Source organism: Lissotriton helveticus, chromosome 6 (assembly GCF_964261635.1).
Source record: "Lissotriton helveticus chromosome 6, aLisHel1.1, whole genome shotgun sequence".
NCBI lineage: Eukaryota > Metazoa > Chordata > Amphibia > Caudata > Salamandridae > Lissotriton > Lissotriton helveticus.
This window is the reverse complement of record NC_136067.1, coordinates 176367324-176388662: the sequence shown is the minus strand read 5'-3', so window position 1 is coordinate 176388662 and position 21339 is coordinate 176367324.

Sequence of the window (21339 nt, the reverse complement as noted above, 5' to 3'; positions counted from 1 at the left end):
GATGTGTGTGCTCCCATCCCATGCTTGTGTGATGGTTGTCGTTTGTGTAATGTTGCTGTGCATTGTGTTGTGATGTGTGTGAATCTCTTTACTGACGTGTGTTTGCTGTCTCTGGTTTTCTCTAGGTCACTCCCGCAGCGCCATGATCATGTGCGACTATGATCCCTGTACCTGTTTACGTCTGTATCTGATGGCAATCATGTGAATAAACATGGAGGCAAAACATCATTGTGTGAGTAAATGCAATTTATTGACAGGTTGTGCTTTTGTGCAGGTGAATATTTACAAGTAAGTGGGAGGGAGGGAGTTGGAGTTGTAGGTAATGGCAGATGAAATGTCCGTGCTGACACCACATTGGGGGGTGTCAGGCTAGTCCAGCAGACCAGTGGCAATGATTGTCTATGTGGGACAGGATGGTTTGCAGGGTGAATGTCTGGCACAGGCAGTGGCATTGTCAAGGTCGTCCCCTCTTGGAGCGTGTGCCTGGCGCTCCAACACTGCTCTCAGCAACTTCCTGCCTCGGCCGCCCCCTCCGTCTCGGAGGTGGTACAGAGGCAGCTGGGAGGGCAGGTTGGTGATGGGCCACATCCGTCGCCAGGGGCTCAGGTGGTGGTGGCGGCGGTGGAGGCGGAGGCGGAGGTGACGGGGGAGGCGGAGGTGACAGTGGCGGTGGCGCTGACACACATGGTGGAGGGGGGGGGGGTTGTTCCGGGCAACCCATTCCCTCCACATCGTTGCCTGCTGGCCCATGATCACCAACATCTGGCCAAGGATGCCAGAGATCTCGCGCAGGCTGTTGGTGTTGTCCACTGAGTCCTCGTGAACACGGTCAGCGTTTGCCTGGGACCGGTCGTATGAGGCCTGGCACCTGGCAAGAGCTTGTAGGGACTGTGCCACTGGCTCGGGTAGCTGTCCCTCCTCTGACCGGCGGTGTGTGGGTCGCCTGATTGGCAGTTGTCCCGTTGCCTGTGTTTGTGGCCCACTCACCCTGCTTGTGTGTGGGGCCGTTGGACCAGCGTTGCGCGCTGGGTCATGCTGGGTGGCACCGGCAGGAGTCGTGGTGCTCGTGGTAGTGGTGGTAGTGGTGGTACTGGTGGTACTGGTGGTACTGGTGGTGGTGGGGACTGTGCAGATCACAGAGACGGGTGCCGCGGGAGTCACACATGCGACGTTGGTCGGTCCCGGGAGTCCCTGTGAGCCAGATGGCCCTGGCTGCGTGCTTGGTCCCGCTCCATCCTCCGCCCCGGAGCTGCCTGTGTCGTCGTCGGCAGAGAGTCCTGTAGGTGTGGGAGGCGAGGCTGGCGGCCGGGTACTGCTTTCCCCAGTCAGTTGACGATCACCTGAGGGACAAGATCGAGCAGGTCAGTAATGTGGACAGTACATGGTTACATTGATTTGTAGACATTTCTGTTTCCTGTCGCACACACCCCACCCTCCACCACCACCGCCACCCTCCCCGTGCACATGGGGGCCTGTTGGGAGTTGTAGTTTGGGCCTCTCACACACCCCACCCTCCACCACCGCCACCCTCCCCGTGCACATGGGGGCCTGTTGGGAGTTGTAGTTTGGGCCTCTCACACACCCCACCCTCCACCACCGCCACCACCACCACCACCCTCCCCGTGAACATGGGGGCCTGTTGGGAGTTGTAGTTTGGGCCTCTCACACACCCCACCCTCCACCACCGCCACCACCACCACCACCCTCCCCGTGAACATGGGGGCCTGTTGGGAGTTGTAGTTTGGGCCTCTCACACACCCCACCCTCCACCACCGCCACCACCACCACCACCCTCCCCGTGAACATGGGGGCCTGTTGGGAGTTGTAGTTTGGGCCTCTCACACACCCCACCCTCCACCACCGCCACCACCACCACCACCCTCCCCGTGAACATGGGGGCCTGTTGGGAGCCATGGACATGTTAGTGTGTTGGTGTCCGACGTGCATGGGTTGGGGCGTGGGGGATGTTTCTTCTCAGTTGTGTGAGCCTGACCATGTCGTGCTGATCGTGGTGCTTGGTTTGTACTCACCAGTCTCTTCTCCTTCGTCAAGGCCGTCTAGGCTCTCTGGGTGTAGTATCACCAGCACCTTCTCCTCCCAATCGGTGTAGGGTATGGGCTCCGGGGGTGTGCCACCGCCAGTAAGATTGGCTCTGGCGTGGTTTTTCGCTCGGATGCCCTTGACCCTGGTCTTAAGGTCATGCCACCGCCTCTGAATGTCGTGCTTGGTCCTCGGCACAGTCCCCGACGCATTCACACGAGTGACGATCCTGTCCCACATGTGGTTCTTTTGCGCCACGGTCGTCTGCTGGACTTGGGCCCCGAAGATGTTGGGCTCCACACGGATAATTTCATCTACCATTACCCGCAACTCTGTCTCCGTGAATTTGGGGTTTTTTTTGGGTGCCATGGTGTGTGGTGCTCAGTGTGTGAGTTGAGTGAGTTGGGAGGTGCAGGTGTGTGGTGTGTGATGTGTAGGATTTGTGTGGTGGGTGTTTGTGTGGTAGGGTGGTGGGTGGGTGTCTTCTATGTGATTTTATGTGAGTTAGCAGTGTCTCGAATGGCCCTCTTGCTGGCAGCAATGCTGTGGTGCAAGGGATTGTGGTTGTGTGGGGGTGTCTTTTTATAGTCGTGTCTCGATGGTTGTTGGCAGTCAGGTGGTAGGTGGGCGTGTTGACTTGTGTGCATTATTGGATAATTGGGACGTGTCATGGTGGCTTGTGCTGGGGGGGGGGCCTTGTCAATGTTCGTATGTTTGCTTAGGACTTGCGGTGCACTTTCATACATTTGTTAGGCGCTAGGGATGTTGTGCGTGTTGGCCTTCCGCCCTGATGCTGTGGTTCTCGTTGCATTGTTTCCGCCGCGGACGTGGATGGCTGTGAGTTCCGTTGTACGGGCGGATTTATCCTAATTGCGGCCACGGAGTATTCTCAGGGATGGCGGTACATGTTTTATTTTCCGCGGTCATTTCCGTCCGCGGCAGTGGTTGTTCATTGGACTCCGTCCGCCGCGGACGGACTTGGTTGTGTTCCGTCCACCGCGGACGGTGTTGGTTGTGTTCCGTCCGCCGCGGTCGGAGTTTCGTGACATGAATATCCTAATCCCAACCGCGGTTTCTCCGCGGCGCAGCCGGGAGTAAAATTTCCCCCACCATGGCGGACAGTACCCATTTCCGTCCGCCATCCTAATCGGCCCCTATGTGCGGGGACCTGGGCATCCCTATAATCACACACACTATCTTTGTTGTGGCCTTTGCCTCCCTATAATCACACACTACATCTGTGGGGACCTGTCATCCCGATAATAACACACTATCTTTGTGAGTGCCTGACATCCCTATAATCACACACTATTTCTGTGGGGACCTGGGCATCCCTATAATCACACACACTCTTTATGGGGACCTGGGCATCCCTATAATCACACACTATCTCTGCGGTGACCTTTGCATCCCTATAATCACACATTATCTCTGTGGAGACCTGGGCATCCCTATACTCACACACTATCTCTGTGGGGACTTAGGCTTCAATATGATCATACAAATCAAATACCATCTTTTGAACATCACTATAATCACAAACTATCTCTGTGGGACCTGGGCATTTCTCCAATAGAACTTTTTCAACATAAACTGCAGCATGACTATCATCATGCACAAAAAACAATATTGGTGGTCACCTATATATTACTATTATCAGACATTATCTTTTGGAGGATTTGAACAAGACTATAATCACACAATATCTGTGTGAAAATCTGGGCATCCCTTTAGTGACATACTATGTCTTGTGATTTGAACATAACTATCATTATGCACTATGTTTATGGGGACTGGAAAGTAACTATCATTAAACACTATATATGCGGGGAGCTGGCATTAATATAATCATGCAGAGAATATGACTATCATCACACACTCTTTGCCAGCTCCAGAATATTACTATAATCTCATGTCATATCTGTGGGAACTGTTAATGAACAGCCATACGAACATGATGCCAATTAGTGAAGTTGATGAAAAAGTACTAGGTGGTCAGATGGCAACTTGGTTTTGCCACCTGACCACATTGAAGGATCTTCGGCTCTATGTGTTGTTTTCATGGTCCATAAAGTTTGTGAGCACTCAGCAATAGGCTAGATATCTGTGGATACCTGTCCATGCATGTGATACGCTATTATTTTCTGCTGAGAAATGTGTTATGATGAAAATCCCTGTTTTATGTGCTCCTAGGACACAATAAACTATTCATATTTAACTAAACTGTCAAGTAATTGAGGCACAGCACTGAAAAATAACATTTAGCCATTTGATTATGCATGTATTCAATCACAAATGATAATTACTGAGTAAGTCCCCACAAGGATGGTAACACATGTTCAAGTCCCCACAAAGATGGTTCTGTGCGCGTGATTAAATAACAACATATTTGCAGAATTGAAGTAGGATCCAGTATTATGATTTTTTTCTTAATGTTTTTCTGTTATTGGTATATTTTTAAAACATGGGGAAGTGTTAGTCCCCACAAGGCAGGTGAAAACACATAGTCCCCACAAGGATGGTAACACGTGTAGGTGTGTGTGTGTGAAGAGTGTGTGTGTGGCTGTGTGTGTGTGTGTGTGAGGTGTGTGTGTGGTGTGTGTGTGTGGGGTGTATGTCAGAGGTGTGTGTGTGTGTTGGGGGAGGTGTGTGTAGGAGTGAAGTATATGATTAAGGTAAAGAGAATGAGTGAGGGAGAAAAGGAAGGGAACAGAGGGTATGGGAAGTAAAGAATGGGGACTGAAAGAAGTTGAATGTGGGAGGGGAAATAGGGAAAGGGTATTAAACATGGAGAATATGAATAAGAGAGAGAAGCAGAGTAAAGAAACAGGAGTGAGGTAGGTTGAGAAAATAGTAGTGAGGTTAAAGCAAAGGGTCATGACAAACTACATTTTTTTAGTCACACTTACCATATAATAAATGTAACTTTAATTACATTTTTTTACTACATTTTGTATCTGTAAAGAGAGAAGAAAAATAAGTTATAATTAGTAAAATATATATTTAAAATTAAAAATACAAATGAAGAGGTTAAAAATCATAACAGTGTATTTAGAAATAAAGTAAGGTAGAAGGACAAAAAGAGGGAAAAAGAAATAGAAGGAGAGCAAATTACTAAGAGTAAGGCATATAGATTCACTGACAGAAAGGAAGAGAAGAAGAGAAAAATGAACTGAAGGTAAGAAAGATACTAAAATAATATGAGTTAGCAAAACTAAATCAGGAAACAGGAGTATGTAAAAAGATAATGACCTAGAGGGAAAGGAGTCTAATAAAGGATGCATTTAGAAGAATGAGGAATGGAAGATAACTGAGAGTAAGTGAAGGAGAGTCATAGAGTGAAGGGATGAAGGGAGAGAGGATAATATAGAAGGATTGAGGGAAAAGGAGTGAGGAAGTTAGTAGACAGAGAGACTAAGGGAAGGACTGAGTGAAGTGGAGTACAATGAGTGAGGAAAGAAAAATGAATAAGGGAGCAAAAGAAGGAAAGAGAGGAGAAGAGGACTAAAGCAGTGGTACTGAGAGAAAGTGATTCGGTGATGAAAGTAAAGAGAAGGACACTGAAAGATAGGAAATGAGGGGTAGTAATGGAACCGAACTAAAAGAAATCGGTTGAAGAACGATGAGAGAGGAGCAGTGAAGTTGTTGTAAGAGAAATGATAGAAGGTAGATAAACACAAGTGAACATAACACAAGGAGAGTGAGGGACTGAGGACATAGAGGTAGTGAACGGAAAATAGAGAGAAGAGGTCAAAAGAAAGGAGGAAACAAAGATAAACGAGGGAGAGTGGATGATTTATAGTGATAGAGTGCGACAATACTGGTGAGTGAGTAAAGAGGAATTACTAAAAGAGCAAAGGAGGAAAACACGGAAAAGGAAATTAAAGCAGACAGACTGAAAGCTGAATAGTTATGCAAGGGAGAGAGGGGATGCAGATAGTTGAAATGAGAATGAGGGGTTGTGAAAGAAGTGGAGTAAAAGAACGGGGTTTTAAGAGAGTGAAAGAAAGAGCTGAAAGAGGGTGGAAAAAGGAAAGTGAGTGTGAGACAATGGGAATATAATTTAAATTACAGAATACAAACTAAAGATTAACTTGTACAACATGTTACATAGTTTATTTTTGCTGTTCCCAGAATATATTGAATTTCACTTAAAAAAGTGAGTTCAAACTACTCATCATATGACAGCGGGGAAAAAAACACAACCAAAAAGATTGTGTTTTAAAAAAAACATCTAAACTTAAAAATAACAAATGTACATTAATCTTTGATTCACTTACTTTTCCTTTAGGCCAAATAGTATATCATGAAGGTCCTTTTCGTTGGAAAGTACTCTGCTGTTCTCTAAAAATTCCATTTCATCGACTTTCTAGAAGAAAACCTCAAAGAACATCTGAAATATTTTCATTATTTTCATATACTCCTTCTGTTCAGTCATAACTCTTTGCTCATTCCTTCACCATTCCTTAAGGCCAAATAGTGTCAGATGTATCAGTATATTTTCAAATTAATTAAAACAAACTCTAAAATTGACGTTTTTCCTGCGTTCTGAAAGAAAGGCTCAAACAACATTTTCACAATATTAAAATTTTCGTAATTCCATCTCTGACTCACTCATGTTCATCATTTCCTATAATACTGATATCACTTACTATGAGATCCACTTACAGTACCTATATGACAACTCAATTTTTTATATTATCTTGATCACTTTTACTCAGAATATAATTTTAAACAGCAAACTAACCTTTATTAACTGCTCCCGTCTTTATAGGCCAATTACCTTTACTTAAATTTTGGTTCTAAAAACACTAGGTATGAATTTTTTAAGTCAAAAGGCAAACGTTGTTTGAAAGTCAAATGAGTGTCATTACAGTGGGTCCAACCTTTACGACTTTTTAAATAGCATGTGTAATGCTCTGAGGTTGTTGAAGGACCGTCATGATAAATAATAGCTACAGTTGCAAAGGTTCTTCCTGAAATTGATAACTGAGAAGCCACAACATTTTTAATAGAAGTTGACAATTTACTTCCATCAGGTCTACATCGTTGTAACATTAAAATCACATATTTACCATAAGTTTGTAAAAATAATGTAGACAGCATTGCAGACTTACATTGGGTAACCATATTGTGATCAGCTGCTTTAACTAGATTATTAAAAGACACTGATTTGCAGTCTGGTAAAGTCAAATATATAAATCTTTCAGTGTCTATTGTAGTACCACTTGATAAACTACAGTTGTCGCAGTCATGCTGCCATTGATAAGAAAGGCTAAAAAGATTTTTCATATCTACACCTTCATCTTCCAAAACATCAAACATATACATTAAAAATTCCTGACAATCCTGCTGAATATTCTGTGAAAATTTATTTTGACCAGAACATATGTCTAGAAGATTTAGAATTTCTGAAACACTTTCTATTTCTGCTCTATCACTGCTACATTTCTCAAACACAGAATTCAATAAACAGCAGAATGTTTGATCCCGATTTTCAACAATCTGTTCTTGTAAATTTTGAAGAAAAAAAACAACATTAACCACTACATTAGCATAGCAGTTGACACCAGAACTGTTTTCAAACTCAAATCCAACAACATCTTCAACAGAATCCTTTTTCTTTCTACTTACAATTACAGTTTCATCTACTTTTTGTCTTTTTGCTACTACGTCACTGCAATTATTCTCATTTCTTCTTTTTCGGCCTACCACACGTTTTTCAAACAGAGGATATTGAGGCAAATGTGGAGCATACTCTCTTCTTAACCTATTGTATTCTTTAACACAATCTAGATCAGCACAAATCTTTGTTTCATCACACTCAATCAAGTACAACCCTGATAAAGTTCTGACTCGTGATAATGCCACATATGCCATACCCTCTTTAAACACAGAACTTCCAATGTTCACCAAAGCACTATCTACACTTAAACCTTGAGATTTATGAATTGTCACCGCATATGCCAAACAAACAGGAAACTGTTTTCGGCGAACATATAAGTCTTTCACAAGCAAAAATCTAGCTGAACAACGACAAATTTGTTCTATTTCGTCAATGCCATCAAATTTAATTTTTAAAATTTCAATTCCATCTCTATTTTTGTAATTCACAAAACCAACAACATGACCCATTGCTCCATTTACCAGACCTCTTTCAAGATTTAAATTCCTTCTCAAAATGATACGACAATTTAAACACACATTCAGAGTCTTTTCAAAACCAGCACTTTTAGATATAGTCTTCTCTAATGAATCCAATTTTGATTTCAAATTTTCTGACAAAATAATTGTGGCTCCCATATGCTCTATTTTATCTATAGCTTTCAGTTTCACTATCTCTTCATTTTCTAACTTTAACATTTTGTTGTTGAACATGGAACATTCTTTCAGAGTTGGCATCAAACATATGCCAGATTTCTTCTCGTTAATTTTCTTAAAAATATTCTCTGGAAGAATGTTTTCATTTGGGTACAAATTTGAAATTAATCGTCCATGTAAAGCTTCTTTCCCATGCTGACTTACTTTTCCGATTCTTACATCTTGTAGAATATTTTTATAATCTTCATCCTTTGCGTGCCGCATATTTTGGAGTAGTTCTGCATATTTGAAATTTAACCATATATTAACGTTTCCAATGCTTCCTAGGCACTTCCTGGTATCTTCATGCGTGACCATTTTAAACACTGGTTGTCCTTTCACTGGAGTCAACTGCAGTAGATCTCCAAAAACAATAATGTGTTTTCCTCCGAATAACACATCATACTCTGTTCTAAGAATTTCTTGCATTCTCAAATGCACAAAAGCAAGCATTAGATTTGAGACCATGCTTACTTCATCAATGATAAGAAGTTTCATTTTCTTCAGGACTTCGGAACACTCATCTCCAGATAGCTTGTGGTATTGCAATTTGTTATCATGCTCCACTGGCAGCATCAGTAAACGATGTAAAGTAATCCCTTTAATATTATGTGCTGCCAGCCCAGTTGGAGCGGTAACAACACAAGACAGCGGTGATTCAGTCCTTTTCTGCAGATAAGTTGCAATTGCTTTAATCAGAAAACTTTTTCCAGTTCCCGCTTCTTCACTCACGTACAGTTGGACAGGCGTAAATGATGTACATGAGCACTCTTTTCTCTCATGACTGAATCCATGTTCAACCTGTTCTGTGACTTCGTCATATATCTGTTTCTGCTCAAGGTTTAGTTGTTTCACCAAATCTTCTAAGTTAACTACAGCATCTTGAGCTTGTTCCATAGCTCTTTCCACCTCATCCATGGCAGCGGCAGCTTCATTTTGGATAATTGGTCCTCCTAGTGGATACTGACTCAATGAAGCAGAACTCTGACTGTCTTGAGAACTGTCTCTAGCAATCTCTACAGCAATTGCGGATTCTTGCTCTATTTCTTCGTTCAACATTTGCAGATAATTTGGAAAAACAGGACATTCTATGGTATCCTTGGTTGCATTAAAAGAATCTTCGTAACAGAGAAAATCTCCAAGTAGTTCCTCTTCTGTACGCCATGGCTTAAAGAGTTGCAAAAGAGCTAAATAGTAAAATTCCCTTTTCTCTGGATTTTCGCAACTCAATTTTCGATGATTAATCAAATGGCATTTTCTCTGCTTCACTAGACATCCTTCACACCCAATGACAGCATATATTCCATTATTGATATCTTCTCTGATGTTCCTCTTATAAATATATCTTTGCAGAACTTCATAGAGACAAGCGTTCTCAAGGTAAGGACTTCTATTTGGATAGTATGTATCCAACATGTTTGTCTTCAAAATATCTGTACTTTCTGGTTCTTTCTCCGCCAAATACTCAATTTCTTGTACAGATTTCAAAATTCGGTTTCATGTTGCAGCAAGACCTAGACTCACCCAAATGATGGTTCTAGATTTGGCATATAGACTTGCTGATGACAATCGATCAGAACATTCATATGCTCCAATTTCTCGATGTGACAACATCTTCAGACTGTAACAGTATAATTTCTTGCTTAGAATCTTTTCATGTGAAATGTCCTCCCACATTTCCTTCAGTTCTGTCTTTTCTTTTTTTGTGATGTAAGACGTTACATATCGAGCCACAGCAATAGAGTTGTCAGCAACGAACTGAATATCCATGTTAGCATTCCACATGGACAAAATCACTGGGTTGTAGTCGTTAATGTACTTGGACTCTTCGTTTCTTTTTAAATTGTATGTATTTTATGGTGATTTCCTCGTCACAGTATGTCGCAGAGAAGACATCAAATTATTTCCTCTTCCTTTAGAAATCACTGGTCATGGAAACGCGAAACGACATTTTGTATAGAACTTGTCCTTGTTTCTGAATTTTCGACGACAGTACTTTCCACAACGATGTGATTGAAAGCGTAAAACTTGTTGCCTTAAACTGTTTTCTTCGGTACTTTTCGGAACAGCACATGTTGAATACTCTTCAATGTAGCTCATCACTGTCTCATCCGAATCTGTTCCAAATTTGGGTGCATCTTTAATCCACAACAACATATGTATATGAGGAGCACCTCTCGCTTGATACTCCTTTCTCCAAAAGAAATCCAAAACCTCTCCAAGGGGAGAATTTTTTTTGTTGGTAATAAAAGACATCATAGCTTCAAATCTATGACTGAAATATCTGCATACATTCACTGGATCCAGAGAACACAGATCTCCAGCAGTTTTGAATTCTATATTTTGTATATTTGCATTTGCCTCTCGTAGAAATTGAAGTAAGTCGTCCCATGCATACTCGGCACAGCTAAGAGTGAGGAACCATGTAGGAGTTCCTAAGTTTCTTAGCATACATTTCAATTCCCCATGACGACGGTACCAAAACTCATTTGTACCACGCTGACATGCCATGAGATTGATTAGATGAGATTCCAAAATATTGTCTTGCAGATTGACTTTCTCCATAAAGTCCCTCGCCGAAACATTTTGCAGATGTGCTCCACTTTTCAGTATATGGTTCACTGCATAAGAAAGCCCAGACAAGTCACTTTCATACAGTAGATGAAACAAATAAGGAATGCATTGACGAAACCTTGGATCTTCAGCATATAATCTTACAGTTCGATATTCAGATGCAGGGATTTGAAGAGGTCGATCGTCATATCGTCCACCTCGACCTGTTGGAAATAAATGTGGAAAACAACGAGCTTCCAAACTTTCTTCCCAAACACTAATGGGACTTCCTTTTGCTGCTTTCATTTGAAACAAGTCAATTGCATTCTCCATCACTTCTTTGGAATGCAAAGGATGAACAGTATAATGTTCATATATTTCTTCACTTCTAGACACATCAACTTTTTCGATTTGGCCAGCTGAAGAATCACTGTCTTCATCTGCAGCTGTTTCCTCTGCTTCAACACATACATGTTTGTAGTACTCATTGTTTTTGACCAAATACAACGTTGCCTTTTTGACTTTCCTAACATCCACTAAATCTTGCCAGATTTTCTTACTCTTTGTCGGAACCCCATTAACTAGAATAACCAGAGGTTCCTCTTCCACTTTCTCTACACCAATGGTATCAATATTTTTCTTGAAATCTAGAGGCAAATAAACAACTCTTCCCTTTAATCCTCTCTGTAAATCTGAAGGAGGCAATTTCCCTACCTTAGGCTCCATGCCAACAATAGCCTGAAAAGGATGGACACATTGAATCAGAATAGATTCATATGTATTTAAATCCATCAATTCAGGAGGAATGTCTACCAACTCCAGATTATTATGAACAGCTCTAGCAGGCATTCTGTTTTGATTTAATTTATCATAACAATATTTACAAATACGCTGATCAGAACTCAAATCAAAAGAATTCTCCACCCACAAATAAGTGGCAAAATCCTTCCACTCATAATTATTTATCTTTTCACTTTTTACGTATAAATCAACTAATCTAGTTTGATGCTTATAATGAGTTCGTCGACAACACACACAAGTAAAATTCGGCCTTTCACTTGATTTCACCTTAAACCTGGTAATTTGCTGGTCAAACTTTTCTGAACTTGAAATCTGTACATTGTCTTCCACATAACCTTGAATTTCTGTGTCAATTTCTACACTGTCCTCTTTATCACCAAAATAACAAATCTCAATATCTTCATAAATCTTCTTCACATCTAATTCAGTTCCATGCAAAAGAGCACCGTTTAATTGTTTAAGCTTAAGTGCTGGACTTTTTGCATAATACAACCTTCTCACTAATTTCCTCATTTTGTTATGACTCACTGCTAACATCCTAAAATGATGAAAAACACTCCGACATACTTTTCAAGAAAGACAAGCCAGTGAATGTCCTTGCAAACCTGTGTTTTCTCTCACTCTACAAGGATCTAAGTCTTGCATCATCTTCATTTTCTGTTTTAGAGTTTTCTTACTATATGTACCTAAGAAATTACAAAACAAATCGATTGATTCCTGTCGCACACTACAAATACTACTACACTTCCAAGTGTACAATGGACCCTTAGTACGTCTCCCTAAAACCTCATCAGTTAACACCTCTTCTGGTTCTCTAGGCACAAGTTTCTCTTTTTCAATTGGACAACCGTCTTTCACCTCATATGCTCGACCACTGGTGTCAACTGCATGCACTAAATCATTCTCCTGAAAGTAACTCTCCTCAATAAAAAATGGCTCACAACTTGAACTGTGCATCCATTCTCCTGAAAAAACTTTACAAAAATATGTCCGATTAATTACTCTTTTCCATCTACTGTTTGATTTGAAAACAACAATTGTCTTGTTAAGTGTCCTAATTCTATTGATTATTAAAATAAATAATTTTTTCTTAACTTCAAAAGCCTGATCAACAATCTTCTCTACATTTTTCTTTTTCTTATAAAAAGCAGCTCTCTGTTTACCTTTCCTAATATTTTTTAACAAATTTAAAACCACCCTATTGCGAAACATTCGTTTACGAATGTCTCTAAACTGATTTTGCCTTTTTTTCCTATACATATTATTCTCTCCTGCTCCAGTAATAACATTTTTTGAGGGCCTCTCCTTCCTTTTCAAATTTGCTCTCTCTTTCTCTTTTTCTACATTCTGTCCAACATTTTTTTTTGATCTACATATGTTCCGTAAGAACGACTTAGTTGTCTTACCAGGAGCTTGTAGAGGAGTGCTGTAATTCCGTTGCAGTTTTTGATTTTTTCCGCTTATCATCTTTCCTTCTCCTCTGCCTTGAGGGCATATTTCCTTACTCTTGAAATCTTGATTTCAATCTGTGGTAAAGAAAAAAATAGCACATTATAGACCACTATTACCAAACAAAAAAGCAATGACAAAAAGCAAATGGTCTATTCAGGGTTGCAGATGAGGTGACGATTGTCCAGGGGTGCAGAGGAGGTGAAGCCTTTATTGAAGAGTGTAGTGGAAGAGAGGTCTGTCCACAAGTACAAAGAAGGTGAGCCCTGTGTCTAAGAGTGCAGTGGGGGATAGCCTTCATGAAGTCTAGTCCACTGCACTCTTACACACTAACTTCAAAACCTATACTTCCCAGGAAAGGCCTCTCTCCCACTACAGTCTTGAACACAGGCCTCACCTCCTCTGTACCTCTGGACATGCTTCACCTCATCTGCACAATCTACTTCATAATCTGACATAACACAGGTGACATTATTGTGAAAAGTTGAAATATATTTATTTAATCATGCAGACACTATTTATTCCTTCTCAAAAATCTAAAAGTCATTGATTTGCCCCAAAATCGTTTTTTAAATAACATTTTAGACACACAGTGCAGGTCCTATGTACAAGCATTCAGTGTCCATGAGTACAGTGGAGAGGACTGACCTCCTCTGTCCCTTGGACAAGCCTTACCTCATCTGTGTCCTCTGGACAGGCCTCAATGTATTGAGTATAATTGATGGTAACTGGGTGCAGATGAGGTGACACTTGTCCAAGGGTGTAAATAAGCTGAGGTCTGTCTAAGGATACAGATTAGTTGAAGTCTATTCAGGGTTGCAGATGAGGTGAGGATTGTCCAGGGGTGCGGAGGAGGTGAGGCCTGTATTGAAGAGTGTAGTGGAAGAGAGGTCTGTCCAGGGGTACAAAGAAGGTGAGGCCTGTGTCTAAGACTGCAGTGGGGGATAGGCTTCATGAAGTCTAGTCCACTCCACTCTTAGACACAGGTCTCACCACCTATGCTCCACAGGAAAGGCCTCTCTCCCACTACCGTCTTGAACACAAACCTCACCTCCTCTGCCCCTCTGGACATGGCTCACACCTTCTGCACAATCTACTTCCTAATCTGAGGTAACACAGGTGACATCATTGTGAAAAGTTGAAATATATTTATTTAATCATGCAGACACTATTTATTCCTTCTCAAAAATCTAAAAGTCATTGATTTGCCCCAAAATCGTTTTTCAAATAACATTTTAGACACACAGTGCAGGGCCTATGTACAAGCATTCAGTGTCCATGAGTACAGTGGAGAGGACTGACCTCCTCTGACCCTTGGACAAGCCTTACCTCATCTGTGTCCTCTGGACAGGCCTCAATGTATTGAGTATAATTGATGGTAACTGGGTGCAGATGAGGTGACGCATGTCCAAGGGTGTAAATAAGCTGAGGCCTGTCTAAGGATGCAGATTAGTTGAGGTCTATTCAGGGTTGCAGATGAGGGGGGGATTCGTCAAGCGGGGGCCGAGATAAAAGGGGGGTCCCAAAACGTGTTTTCCCCATGTTAATTTCCATAGGGCGGTTGGACTCACTTTTAGCCCGAACGGCTGAATGGATTCCACCAAATTTGGCAAAATTGTAGGGACTGGTAGCCCGATGTGCCTTTGCTATGTCTCAAGATATGTGCTCCAGTGGATTTTGAGTAATTTAGGTTCAAATAAATATATATATCTATTAGCGCGCCCCGGTACGCGCACCGAGGCGCGCACCAGCGCGCTACGCGAGTTCGCAAGCGGAAAGCTGATTGGCTCTCGGGTGTCTGTCAACATTCCAAACAGTCCAGAGCGGCCGCCATCTTGTGTCTCGGTAGGATCGAGACACAAGAGGTGGCAAAAACAAAGGGGCAAATGACCCCCTAGGTTTGATGTGGGGGCCATAAAAATGTACGCGGGGGTAGCGCCCGGTACGCGCACCAGGGAGCGTACCGGGGAGCGTACCATGGAGAAAAAAGAATGACAGAGTTTTTAAAAAGATGTAGCATTTTTTTATAAATTGGAGGTAGTTCTAAAAAAACCTGTTTTTTTATTCTTTTTGTTGTTTTATATGTTTTTATTGTTTTTTTGAACATTTTTTACTTTTTTTGGCTTTTATGAACAATTTTATATTTTTTTGTAGTTTTTATGGGGACAAACAAAAAACAGGGAATTGTAAACGGCTCAACTGGAGCAAAAAAAATCAGGAAAAAATTAAGGCTTCTTTCGGCAGTTGTGGTTGTCTCCAGCACAGTTGATGAGTTTGATGCTTTGCTCACCATAGGAAATTGTAGTCCCGCAAAATATACAAATTATTTTGTAATCTTCGAACTGGCGTTGTATATTTGGGACCATATCCCTTGTCTCTGGACCCGATGGAGTGGGTTGATGTGTTTTGGAGGTGCTAGGAGAAGATTGGGGAGGGTTTCTGGTCAGTTCTCTGACCTCTGCCGCAGCATAGTTGTTAGGGTGCCTGCGTTGCATGTGGTGAAGCATTGTATGGTTCCCAAATGAATATTTTTTGGCAGGGTTCCCCCTGGAAAGTACAGTGCCACAGATGAGACATGTCACCTTTGGCGCATTGACTTTCTTTTGGTCCTTTGGGATTTTAAAAAACTCCCACACAAAGTGCTCCTTAGGTTTATAGGGGGTATTATCTTCAGGCAGGAACTGCCTCTCCTCCTCCTCCTCCTCTTCTTCTTCACCACCAATGTGGTGTTGTGGTGGTCCTTGTGGTGGTGGTGGTGGTGGTGCAGATGCAGCTGCTGCTGCTGCTACTGTAGCCATTTCTCAATGAATAGAAACAGATCTTCCTCACTCAAAGAACAAAGTGAGAATGAGGAAAAAAGGTGGGGGCTTTCATCATTTGGAAAACAAAACTGTTCTGAACCAATGACATGACCCGACGCGCGTAGCGTAAGCGCGTCGGGGCGCGCCCGGGGGCGCTTATGCCGTGCGTCATAAGACGCATCGCGTGGCTACGCGATACGTCACGATGTTGTTTTCGTTCGCGGAAATAGCGCAAACGGGACGCTCACCGGTACACGCACCGGGGCGCGCCGCAAGATTGCGCTTACCGGTGCGCTCACCGGTACACGCACCGGGAGCGCTCCAGGCAAAAAAAAAAAAAACATGAACAATATACATAAAATAATAGTATTACATAAATATACAATATAGGATTCATTATAAAAAATATTATATTTCATAGCTATAGAACTTAGCTATTAAAAAACCTATGAAATTCACTGAAAAAACCATAGGTTTCACACCAGTTATAGTTAGGAATTAGCATTTTAAAAACCTATTAAATTCACTGAAAAAACCATAGGTTTGACACCAGTTATAGTTAGCTGGAAATTGTACTGACATAAAACCATTGAAATTCCCACGTTATAGTTAGTTGGACTCACTATAACTCGTGCGCCCGCAATGCACTGCTGATGATCTCACATATTACATCATTCATGACATGGTTAGTGACATCACTGATGACATCTCAAATGACATCACTGATGACATCACTGATGACATCTCAAATGACATCACTGATGACATCACTGATGACATCATCCATGTGATAATACAATACACCTCCTCACACTCTAATCTAACACATGATACACATAGTGTTAAATACAAACTACCATTCCTGAAACCATTGACACAGTAAAACCACTTACCACATACGCACTAACTGATTTCTAGGTCTAAATCCACTCATTCACCCATACAATCTTTCATACATACAGTCACTCATCAATACAAGACCAACATATGCACTCATACAGCTATACAGAGACTCACACACTGCCACTCTTCTATGGAGTTACTCATACACCTAGTCAGTCATGTAAAGAATCAATCACACTCCCATTTCCACAACTATACAGTTATACACACAAAACCTTGCTTATTTAAACATAGACTAACACATACTTACTGTCTTTTACAATCACTGATACAAGTACATATTGATAGATACAGTCACTTATGCAATCACAGGCTGTTATATATAGTCATTTATATATGACAACTCTCACATGCAGCAGCTTACACAACAACAAACATAATGATGTACACATTCAGACAGTTTAGTCACTAACCCATGCATTCACTAAGACACATTTAATCACTCACTCATACAGTCAGTCACGCACCTACTAAATCCTTCATCCAGACACTCATACATACACTCACTCTTCAATATGTAAAACATATTTTAACTTTACAGAAACACACAGACACTGGATGATGTCATCAGTGATGTCATCAGTGATGTCAATTGAGATGTCATCAGTGATGTCATCAGTGATGTCATTTGAGATGTCATCAGTGATGTCATCAGTGATGTCATTTGAGATGTCATCAGTGATGTCATCAGTGATGTCACTAACCATGTCATGAATGATGTAATATGTGACATCATCAGCAGTGCATTGCGGGCGCGCGAGTTATAGTGAGTCCAACTAACTATAACGTGGGAATGTCAATGGTTTTATGTCAGTAAAATTTCCAGCTATCTATAACTGGTGTCAAACCTATGTTTTTTTCAGTGAATATATATATACATAAAATCAATTGTTGTTGACAAGGTGACATATTGTCTCTGGAAGTTTTTCAAAGAATTCTATTCTCTATGAATAGTTCTACTATAAGCAGATTACTGTGCCAAAAATGAAAAACACAAATTTGGAAAAAAAATTAGTTCTAGGAAAAAAGTTCCAAAGTTAGTCCATGTTTTGAAAAATGAAGGTCAAATTCAGAGTTTCACAGTACACTGTGTGCTAGATCAAAAGTCAGTGTATGGGGATGGAGAAAACATGAAATCTTCTAATCCTGTAGGTAAAAAGCTGTCTACCGTTGTAGCTGAAAGTTGGGATACCTCGTTTAGAAGACTAACTGCACATAGATGAGAAGCTTCGCCTTCAGCATTGGTGGCATCAGCAATGTTCATATCGGATGTTACCGCGGTGCCGGTTGTTTCCTCTCGTACCTCAGCAATAGCAACTTGCGTCTGTGAGATCTCAATGAATGCCGTCATCAGGAATTGGTAGCAATGGGCCGTTACAGGGTCCAGCAGAGTATCGATCTCCGTTGGCATGACTCATGGGAGTGTTAGACAGATGTCTAGCATGCATTCTTCACCCCAAAGCAGGCAGAGTAGAACAGGTAAGATGCAATCTTTCCAGATTGGTCTGAATGATAGAAACCATGTGGTATTTAATTCTCGTAGACGAGGTAAACTCGAAAGATGCGCTCACGACACTTCATCTCCAGTAGAGCTCTCTCCACGGTGAATTAGGTGTCGCTGGTGATTTGGCTTGCCATATCATAGCAGTAGGAATAAAACAGGATCTCTGCAACGAGTGCTAAAAGAAGTGGCAGTCCGCCAAACACAGAGTGCACAAAGTTTGGAATAATTCCGAGGACTGCTTGAAAAGGTGCTAACAGTCCTGAACACATGTTCTTAAATACATGTACAACGTCCCCCGCCACAGCCACTTCTCCTCCCACCTAAGAGACCTGCACTGGCTCCTCGTCAACAAGAGGATCACCTTCAAACTCCTCACCCATGCACACAAAGCACTCCACAACGCCGGACTAGCCTACCTGAACAACTGACTCAACTTCTACACCCTCACCCGCCAGCTCCGCTCCGCCAGCCTCGCCCTCACCGCCGTCCCGAGCATCCAACAAACTAACTCAGGCGGCAGATCCTTCTCCTACCTCGCCGCCAAGACCTGGAACACCCTCCCCACCCATCTATGCCAGACCCAAGACCTGCTCACCTTCTGAAGGCTCCTCAAGACCTGGCTCTTCGAGCAGTAGCAGCTAACCCCCCTCCCCCCAAGCACCTTGAGACCCTCACGGGTAAGTAGAGCGCTTAACAAATCCCTGATTGATTGATTGATTGATTGATATCGCTAGTATCAGACATGTTTAAGATACATCCTAGCATTTCTGAGAAATGTATAGGGCAGTTTGTATTCAAAAGGTCATGTATCTTGGCAGGAGTCCTTGCGACTTGTAGAGCATAGGTTTCTTTGGCCGATGTCAGTGGTACTGTTTGTTGCAAAAGAATGGCTTTCATTCTGCTTAGAGTATCAATTTGTATAGAAGAGATGTTCAGTGAAAGCCATAGAGGTGACTCCCTGACTGTCTGTATTTGTGTAAACAAGACTTGCATACAGAAAGTGACCCTGGCTGTAACCGTTACTAGATATGGGATACCTGGCAACATGCCACAGCAGCTGTGATCATTCAACATGAGGTAACTTCCATTTGAAAGTTGTCCAAAAATTGGATTATTCACTGCAGCTGGTGAGCCTTGCAGGTGACAGGATAAGTTTGTAGTGGAACCATCACAGGCCCGTGTAAGTTAATACCCTGACAAAGGAGAGAACCGCTTAGTGCGTTTTCACAGTTAGTACCGCTAAGAAAGATTTCACTCCCCCACTCCAACATCTGTGTGTGTAAGGTAAATCCTTGGCTGTCTTGATGTATTCTTTACCCAACCTTTCATATTTGCCTTCTGGTATATGTTTTAGGCAATACTGAAAATGGAAAATTGTAAAAAGCAGAGTAATTTTATGATGTGTGATCCACTCAGTAGCTGTTTTCTCTGCCACCGTAAATGGTAATTTTTCCAGTTTTTCAATGCTCAGCACCGTATAGTCTGCTCCCCTTTGTGAATGCCATGCTGAAATGAGGGGTGCCATGGTGCATTGGGAGCGACCTCTGACCCTGCTCAAAGGCAGGTCGCTCCCCACGCTGTTGCACAGCTCTTCCTGCATTGTTTTTGCCTAATCTTGTATTTTTCCCCTTTGACTAACTTGCTTTCTTGCCCAGACTTGTTTTTATTCCTCTGTGCCTGTACTTGTTTTGTTGCCCAGACTTGTTTTTATTCCTCTGTGCCTGTACTTGCTTTCTTGCCCAGACATGTTTTTATTTCTCTGTGCCTGTACTTGCTTTCTTGCCCAGACTTGTTTTTATTCCTCTGTGCTTGTACTTGTTTTCTTGCCTAAACTTGTTTTTCTTTCCTGTGCCCAGTTCTCCCGTGGCCCCTGCCCGTTTTTCCTGCCGCTGCGTCCCTGCGGCCCGCCACCCTGCAATCCCATTCGCCACCCTGCTCCTGCCTCCCAGCTGCTCCTCCCTCCCACATCCCCTCATATTGAGGTCGCGCAGCGGACGCGCGCGCTGGTGCGCCGAAGGCTAGCCCATCTGCGCCTGGACCACAACCAGCATCGACGACACCCTCAACACCGCCAAACACCTGCACTTCCAGATCCACATGACCCCAAAACCACCCTCAGAGGAACCCTCATCTACAGACCCCCAGGACCCCGACCACAGTTCAGTGACTCCATCGCCGACTTCGTCAGCACACACGCCCTCGCCTCCATGGACTACATCCTCATCGGGGACCTGAACTTACACCTCAAGAACAACAATGACACCAACTCCATCACCCTGATCGACAACCTAGCCAACCTCGGGCTCAGACAACTCGTGACAAAACCCGCCCACTCTGCCGGTCACACGCTTGACCCCATCTTCTCCGCAAGACTCCATGTCTCCTTCAACCACACCACCGAACTCCACTGGACCGACCATCGCTGCATCCACTTTACCTTCAAGAAACCCACCACGCACCACCGCACCCAACAGATGCCTCGCCGCTGCTAGAGCAAAGTCACCGAACACCAGCTAACCACCATCATCGCCCAGAGCCCACCCGCCGACCCCGACACCGCCGCCCGCAACCTCAGACAGTGGATCAACGACTGCACCAATACCCTCGCCCCGATCAAGAAACCCTCCAACAGTCACAACAACAAGAAAGCTGGTTCACTGAAGACCTCCGGGCCTCAAAGCAAACCTGCCGAAAGCTGGAGAAGATCTGGCTCAGTGAACGAACACCGGACAGCCACGCAGCCCACAAGAATGCCACCCGCAGACACCATCACCTCATCAGATCCGCCAAAATGGCCTCCTTCAAAGACCGCCTAGACAACGTGCACAACAGCAAAGAGCTCTTCAATATCGTGAAGGAAATTTCCAACCCCAGCTCCAACACCAACAACGTCCCACCCTCGCAAGACCTGTGCGACTTGCTGGCCAC